Source organism: Typha latifolia, chromosome 8, assembly GCF_019914945.1.
Source record: "Typha latifolia isolate L0001 chromosome 8, TyphaL0001v2, whole genome shotgun sequence".
NCBI classification, from domain to species: domain Eukaryota; kingdom Viridiplantae; phylum Streptophyta; class Magnoliopsida; order Poales; family Typhaceae; genus Typha; species Typha latifolia.
Window position 1 is genome coordinate 7,047,140 of NC_133093.1, and position 8,774 is coordinate 7,055,913.

Consider the following 8,774-nt stretch of genomic DNA (forward strand, 5'->3'; position numbering starts at 1 on the left):
ACATAATATAATTTAAGTCTAAGATAATCAATAGTAGTTTAAAATAATAATTTATATTATTAATTTTCTTGATCGAGGATAATAATGTAATTTTGTTTAGTTATCTTGCATATAGTCTTATATAAACCAACCAGTAGATTAAAATTATAATATATTATTAGTAATTACAAGGGATATATTATCTCTTGAGATAAGCTTAGGGATGATTTATCTCATCTTATCCAATCTTATAACCAAACACACAATAGAGATTAAATTATGACCCGGGAGAAGAGATTGAATAACTAGAGAGAGTTTTGATTTAGTGGAGGGAGAGGATGATGTTGTGCATTTTAACACACTAAAGTACATCTTAAAATATTATGTCTCCCGTGTTAAAAGTCATATCACTTTCATATCACTTGGATGACTAGGTTTACTAGGGTTAGAGTAAAAGATTAAGAGTCGATAGAGTAATTGAAAGATCTTTAATAAGTTATGATGTCTCTCAGTAGTTAGTATAGTAACTTTTGGAATTTTAATAAATCGTGTTGACTCTAAATTATTAGTGTAGTAACTTTTGGAACGATGTGTTTCTAGAAAGTTGTTTTAAAATTTAGTATTGGTACTGACTTTTAAAATGATGTGTTAATTTTTAGAGAACTGTGCGTCTCTTGAAAAAATGTGTCTTTTAATCAATATTATCTTAAAAATTATATTAGAGTTAATTAGATAATTATAGTAAAAATACAGAGATAACTTGGATAACTTGGAATATTCTACCTCTTTATAAGAGTTATTTGGTGAGCATAGCCTTTTCTTATTTATTTTGGAAGTGACTATTTTGTTTCTTTTTGTCCTTTATTTTTTTATCTTATTTTCCACCCCTGTATCTTTGGTATTAGAACCTCTTGAACTATTTAACTTCTTTTTTGTACTATGGTGACATGAGGTAGAGAAAGACATAACAACCAAATGAGAGAGATGAAAGAAGTACTAAACTTAAAGCATTTCAACAATAAATTGAGCAATTTATCATGCAGCTTGAGCATCAAGAAGCTTGTAAGGAGCATGTAGCATCAAATTGTAGGTCTTCTAGTGACAAATCCGAGGTAAATTTTTTTTTCACACATAAGGAAATGAGATCATATCATAATTTTGATATTTTTGAAGATCACCTTACTAGAGTTTCACGGATGTCTTCAACTTGAGGAGTTTCTTGATTGGCTTAGTATTATTGTGAAACTCTTTTGACTATAAGGAGAGATTAAAGAATCAACGTGTAAAATTGGTGGATACAAGACTTTGTGGCTATACCTCGATATAGTGAGATAAAGTTAAAAAACTTAAACTTTATAAAAGAAAGCCTAAGATTTCTATTTGAGAGAAAATGAAATTAAGACTTAGAAGTTTTTTCTAATGAACTTTACTCAAATAATCTTTTCACAATTCAACAACATTCATCAAGACTCAAAAGTGTGACAAACTACACCGAACTGAAGAGTTCTATAAATTCTTGACTCTCAATAATCTTGTCGAAAGTAATAAGCAACTTATCAAAAGAAATGTTGATGATAAAATATGTCAATCTGTAATGAAGTTGAAATGCTTTAATTACATATGATAAATGATACATATCAACTAGCCCAAAATGTAGAGGTCAACATTACTTAGAGTGGTGCCAACGAATATGTGGAGATTCGTAATTTTTATCTCTCTTTCAAAGATGAATCTTCATATGATAAAATACTTTTTTTATTCTAAAAAAAGATACTACTAAGTCATTTATAAAATTTATAAATTAAGTCAGATGTGCTGATAATTCTTATTTCATGTATAGGCAAGTTAACCATTATTATAATGTATGTCCATAGAGGCGAACCGAGGCACATGTGAACCTTGTAGATGAAGAAACTTGTGAAGATGACTCAAATTTGTTAGTAATTTCATGTTTTTGACATGAATTTTTATTAACTTTGAGCTAAGTTTTAAGTGGGGCCCACACATTATTAATGATGGTTTAATGGTGGAATTAATTTAGCTCAAAGTGTACTTTATTGTCAAATATTCACTTAGTCAAATCCATGAAGAGAAGTGAATGAAAATTGGCTCTAAAGTAGACATCATGGCAATGGAAAATAAAGAAAAATGAAGTTTAGTACCATATTGGATATTTGAGAAATGTTAGTATGGTATATAAGTAACAAACTTCTTATGGGCTTTGGGCCCCAAAAGGGGTACCTATTTTGTGAGTAAAGGTTACTATGCAACTTAACTCACACGCGCGCGCCGCCCAGAGTACAACACAGTTCAGGTTCAATCAAGGCATTAGAAAGCTGCTTCCTTTCCAGTGCAAGGCAGTCGTTGTATCTTGGGAGACCGACGTCCACTGTTCCAGAAGCAATCGGTGGAGGGCGAATTGGTCTTAAGGAGATAGTGTCCAACACTAGACTCGACTATTCAGAATTTTATATTCTGTAATCTGTAAGTTATTTATATTATTTTGATCGAATTTATTGTGACTCTTTGGAATCAGATTGTTACCGCCAACAAAATTATCCTATATATAATGAAGAAGGTGAAGTGGAACATGTGGAGATTGAATTGGAAGAAGGCAAAAGCTTAGTAATTCAATGAGTTTTGAATGCTTAAAAGAATTCTCATGAAGATTAGCTCTGCTCCAACATCTTCAAGACTACAAATCTCATAAAAAATATGCATTGTAGTCATTAATGGTGAAATTATGAAAATATTGTTTCTTAAGAAATGGCAGACAAACTCAAGCTTCAAATCGAGCCTCATCCAAAACTTTACTTGATAGCTTAGTTCAAGAAAGGCAATGAGGTAGATCAATTATCTTAATGAATAGCTCTTAGAAAATCATCACAAGATTCTCACTTCAAGGCTTAACTTGGATATGCATGATTTAATTGCGAATTAACAATCTGTTATTATCAAGGCCAAAGCATTCTTGACAACTTCGATGCTATCATGATATTATTAACTAAGCTCACAAAAGGAGCCTTAATATCAAAATGGGCTTTAAGAAAGCATTTGATTATGTTAACTGGTCTATCATCTTTTATTTATTGATTGCTTGTGACTTTTCTACTTATTAGATCTACTCAGCTACTCTCATTAATACGCATCCAAGTAATCTTTTCTAATAAAGGGTTTCACAAGGTGACCTTCTCTTTTTTTTTTAAAAAAATTTAGTGACTAATCTAACTAGAATGATTATTCTTGCTCAACGAAATAGTTTTATTTTGTGGCCTTGATCTTGATATAAATTGACAAACTTCTCTTTCAATTTGAACTGTCTTCTGAGCTGAAGATGAATTACTCAAAATCCTACCCAATTGGGATTTGTTAGAATATTTGCTTCTTCTTATTGGGTTTTCTTTCTTCATTATCAATTTGACTCTTTTCTATTATCTTATTTAGGCCTCACTCTAAAAATTGATCTTTTCACTTATTCAGATTAGATAAGATTTAGAGGTCTTTTCTTTGGAAATAAAAGCTCTTATCTTGTTTTCATTGTTTGGTCAATGGGAAGTTAATGTGCAACCCTAAATTTTTCAAGGGGATTTAGGTATTCTTAAAAATCCTAATAATATTCATTGGACTTACTTTTGGTTTGATGGGTGGTTTAATCATTTTTCTCTACATTAGTTTTTACCCTAAGTCATTTTGATCAATAGCCAAAAAATAGTGACCTCTTACTTATCATATTTCTTGGTCATATTGCTATTTTTCTGATACCTGATTGTATAGTCAATGGTCAATGCAGTGAAAAAAAAATCTTTAAATTCTTATTATGATTCAATGTCTTAGCAATTTACTCGTAATGAAATTTAGGCTACAATTCTCTAAAAAAAATTATTATTGAAGGTAGTTGCAAATCATCCTTAATAACTAGAAAGATTTCCTTACCTTCTAAACATAAGATCTTTTTTTACTAGTCATCTCCAATGGGCTCCATACTAAATATCTTCTCTGTCACTAGTTGATGTTACTTGTAGATTATGCAATTCTTCGCAAGAATCTCTCATCTCTTTATACAATATCCTAAGAGGGTGTAAACAAGTCGAGGTTGAGCAAACTGGGCTGATCCTATGTGGTGCTCACGTGATTTGCTGGTCAAACATTTTAATGAGATATCCAAAATAATAACCAAAATTTACCAAAATTAATCCAACAAAGAATCCAGATTTATCACAGGCTGCAATAAGTCTTTAAAATACATGTCCATAACATAACAGATAAAAGAATACTTATGCATGGGCAACATAATTAATACTAAAAAATTAAACAACAATCTAGCTAATCCTCGCCTACTTCTCCACGACTTTGATTGCATCTATTAATCTGAAAAAATATTCTACTAAATGGTGGTAAGCATAAAACCCAGCAAGTATACGCATTTACAATATAAGAACAGTATAATACAAAATGCAATAATATAAATAATGCTTGAATGATAATGTATTATTAAACTCATAAATTTACTAACGAGGGTTCATCGATAAAACAAGATCATAACTCATAGCAACTGATACGATTCGGACTTCACCGATGTCGTCTCTAGCATGGATTCACTTTAGGGGTGTCTTTGTTTCTTATTTTAATATTTAATTCCTAAGAAAATAAGTTTTCTATAAGTCGTGTTCGAACGCGGGTGGAGTGCGTTCGAACGCAGATGGAGTGCATTCGAACGTGGTTGTGAACGTCTGCATCACGTTCAGAGAGTGTGAATTGTGCAGTCGAACGCTGTGTTCGAACGCACTGTGAACGTCTGTATCGCGTTCACAAATCCAGAGAAGTGGGAAACAGGTGTGTTCGGTCGCGCATTCGAACGCCTGCATCGTGTTTGTAAATCCAGAGAAGAGCGAACTAGGTGCGTTCGAACGCGAGCGGGCGCATTCGAACGCGGTCGACGATAATGTACTATTTAGTGTTAATTTTGAATTATTTGGTCAGCCTCTAAAGGATGTGGATGGCAACCATAGAGTTATTATTGAAGAATTGAGTTTTGTCTTGCCTCCTTTGTCTTCATCGCTCTCGTTCTCTCGATCCCCAGCGACGTCGCTTTTAACTTTCCTTGATTGGCCAATCACCCTAGTCCCTTAGGGGTGGCTCTCTCCTCCCCCTTCTTCTAATCTACCCAACACTTGCCCTAACTCTTTCATCAACCATAACCCTTCCGCCACCACTTTTCACCGGTGCCACCCCATTAACGTCGGTCCACCTCCAACCACCATCATCTAGGATCTCGTACCTCCATCCACGGATAATAATTAGACCCCCTAACGTTCGTCCACTAATCGAACGATATCTCAAGATTCTCAATCCGGTTCACCTGAAACTTGATTTGTTGGAAAGCTCTTTTCTAGGGCTACAACATATCCAAATTTCACGATGATCTGATCGTGCCAGATCTAGTCCAGATTTAAGAATTGAAAAAGATCAAAACTTAGCCAAAAAGGGAGAAAGTATCAACAACATACTCTCCCCTAGAGTCTCAAGTTCATGGCAATTAACAATATCACATGCTCTCCCAAAGCCTCTGTCTCATAACAAATAATAACATCATAAGCTCTCCCAAAGCTTCAATCAAGCGGTAATGTCGCCCATATATACCTGACGATGCTGCATATGACCGATTATATGTGGCTTCAAACTAAAGACCTCGGTCGTAAGCCTATCCTCACAGTAATCACCGCACCCCGTATGGGAAATTACGAGCCCCTATCTCAACAAGATGTCTTAATCCTATGTCATTGAGTACCGTTAGAGCTATAAATCCTACATCATAATCATCATTTTCAAGATCAGCAAGTGTTTGACCTCCATACTTAGCAATAATCACGCCTGCTCAAACCCGACATACAGTTTACCTAATTGTCCTCCTAGGACTAATGATCTCAAGCGTAGACAAATAAGTAATTACTTATATATATATATATAAGTAATATAAATACATTTTGCCACTAACCCTAGCCGAGTGAGTACAAGGGCACTACCAAAATGAGATCTAACTACTTGGTGATACGTACACATGGTGCAATATCTAATACACATGACATGATTATCATAGCTAAAGCATATACAATGTGCAAAACATGTATTCAATGCTCATGAAATAATAATGCATAAATGCTAGTAAATAATACAAGAACATGGATGTCATAATATTACTACAGTATTAAAAATGCTAGCATCATCACGTCATGTTTATACAATCCTTAGATTATAAAGGAGTCACTTGCCTGAAATTGCTCCTTGTTATTTACTTCATGTCCCGGATATTCTCCCCGTACGGATATGGATCTAATAATATAAAGAATATAATTACATCACAAATAAAATAATTTAACATAGAAATATTTAATTAAATATAACACGAATCTTTCATCATTAGTTTAGTTAGCTTTAATTAGTTGTTCAATCAAAATAGCTATTAAAAATACTTAACCCAAAAAGTTATTATAAATAATTAATTTAAATATTATTCACAATTACTACAGTTCATGTATTTTAATATTCTAAATAAATAAATTATCATTTCCTGATAAATTAAATTTATATCATCTCAATTTAATAAAATCATTCTAAGCAAAATAACTAAAAAAATATTAAACCAGAAATTTGGGCTAGCCATAGCCCAAGGAAAGGGAGGGCTGTGGGCTGCCCACAGCCCACCCTTACCATGACTCGACCCAAGCTTGCATGTGGCCAACACCAAAAGGGTTTTGGCCACTCTATCCTCTTCCTCGATAAACTCATGGGGAGAGAGAGAGAGAGAGTTACCTAGACTTGGAGAAAGTCGCCGGCGAGGTGGAAAGACGGCGAAGTTGACGTGAGCTCGGGCTGGATTTGGCGTGGCTCAGGTTGGTCTCAGCTAGAAGAAGGGGATGGGAGAAGAAGATAGAAGAAAAGAAACAGAGATGAAGAGAGATAGATATATAAGAAAAATTTTGGGAGTAACAACCCAATCTGAAATCCCGTCGGAAATTTTGGCGGATCAATTCCTATTGGAATAGAGGTGGGGGAGGAAGACGACTCTGTAGCACACGTGCCGAGCACGTGCATTTTTTTTTTTGTGAAGGATGTTACATGGCCTTGCTCGGCTCGGCTTGACCCATCTCAAGCCTGAGAAAGCTTGAGCTCAGCTTGATTACGACCTCCTCGTCATCTTTCGCAGCGATGACAACTCCCTTGACATTAATGTCGTCATCTCCCTTGACACTGACGTCGTCATGTCCCCTCGATACTGGCAAAGAAAGAAGAAGGGGAAGGTGAAGGTGAAGGTGAAGGTGAAGGTGAAGGTGAAGGTGCCCACTTTGGCGACGTTGATCCTATCAGCGACAATGGTAGTGGCGAGGTCGGTTGGTGACGGGATCCGAACAAACTCGATGCCGATTAAGGTGGAGGGAGCGAGAGATTACTCGAGATGATGGGAGAGCATCTTCAAAAATAATGGCGAACCATAGTAGCTTGCTCAATGATGATGAAGGAATATCTCATCTTGTAAGGAACATGGTGACTTTGTTTGCAAACAATCTATATGTGTTGGCATTTCTGATGTGGCTTGCACAGTAATGATGGAGAAAGTAATAGAATTTTGTCTAAGCTGGGCTCCTTTAATTTAGGGGCTACGGTATTTAAGTAATTGAGCTCCGAGCTGACCCAAGCTAGGTTCGACTCGATTAATCTTTGAGCTAAAAAACTCAGCCCTCTCTAGTCATTTTACATGTATATTTTTCATATATATATATATATATTTTTTGAAACAAGCTTCTTTTCCCCAATTGTATTCCTTAGCCCAAGAAATAATTGAATTCTTAGTGAAAATCGCATGTCCATGAAAAGATCAGGAAGGCAACGACTTCCTGTTAGCAGTCACACCCGGTGGATGATTAGAAACTAACAACTGTTCTGGTGGGAAGCAAAAGTTGACACAAGGAAATATTCTTCCTGACAAGTCTCGTCTTAGTTTCTCTTGTTTCGATTCTTTTTTGTTCGACATAAATTTTCTGATAAGTTAGTCTAATTAAGCATCTGTTCTTATTTTCTCTCAAAAAATAAAATCAGGACCTCCAAAAATCAGCTCAAGCTTCATTCAGACTTGAGCTATTAAGTGGCACAAAATGAGCCCAGCAGAACTAGAATGAATTGGAAATAACTAATTCGATGTTTTACCTTAGGCTAAAAATTTGTTTCAAGCTGATCTCGGTCTCAGTTAACACTCCTGCTTTAAACTTGGCTCACTAACACCGCTAATTTAAACCAAGATGACCGGTAATGAACTATGCTTGAGCAAGTTTGGATGCTCTGAAATTAAAATAATAGAGTACTAGAGAACTAGAGAAATTGGAGCCGGAGCAGTTGTCATTGTTCAAATATGATAAGTATACGAGGGGTTGGGTGTGAATTGGCTACTCTACTCCAAAAGTGAGTATCTGGAACTCCAAATTGGTAACATCCAATATTGCTAAACACCACCGTACTCCTCCGTATTCTCAACGAACCAGTATCCCAAAGAAAGAAAGAAAGAACGATAAGGGTTTTAATGCCTTGACACCATCTCCAGTTATTTGTTGGGAGAGGGATTAAAACTCCCAACGGGTCCAACTACTTCAAAAACTTGGTACCAATTATGGATACTTTTTAAGCAGATTCATTGCTTCTAATGTAGCTCCAATCCAGTAAACAGTTACTTAGGTTAGACATAAAACAGAGCTAAAAAATTTACACATTCTCATTATATAGATAAGCTGACCACCATTTCCCTT